The sequence below is a fragment of the Meleagris gallopavo genome, unplaced genomic scaffold, assembly GCF_000146605.3.
Source record: "Meleagris gallopavo isolate NT-WF06-2002-E0010 breed Aviagen turkey brand Nicholas breeding stock unplaced genomic scaffold, Turkey_5.1 ChrUn_random_7180001873417, whole genome shotgun sequence".
Lineage (NCBI taxonomy): Eukaryota > Metazoa > Chordata > Aves > Galliformes > Phasianidae > Meleagris > Meleagris gallopavo.
In genome coordinates, this window is record NW_011138138.1 from 1 (window position 1) to 411 (window position 411).

A 411-nucleotide genomic window follows, 5' to 3' on the forward strand; every position below is an offset into this window, starting at 1 on the left:
GCTCACTGTGTGTCTATATGGGGGGTTCCCTCAGCTGTGCGCCCCCACCTTGTGCCAACAGCCCCCTATTCCCCCTCACGTTGCCCCCTCCCCACCCTTCCCCACACAACTCTTGGCCTCCCAGCCCCATCCCACTCCCCCCACTCCCTGGGGGTGGCTCCCAGTCCCTCTCCCCTCACTCTCTCAGCCTATGGGCTGATCGAGGAGGAGGAAGGAAGGGTGGGGGGGAGGAGGGGAGGTGGGCAGCACAGAGCACAGTAGCGTGGCAGGAGGAGAGCAGGGAGGACGGCGCAGGGGCTGCGGTCCCCACAACCCCAATTCCTGAACCCATTCCCTGGAGACGCGGGAAGAGACGAGAGCACAGTGGGCAGCAGGTGGGTCGGATCATTTCACATGCTTTATTTCAGCAGT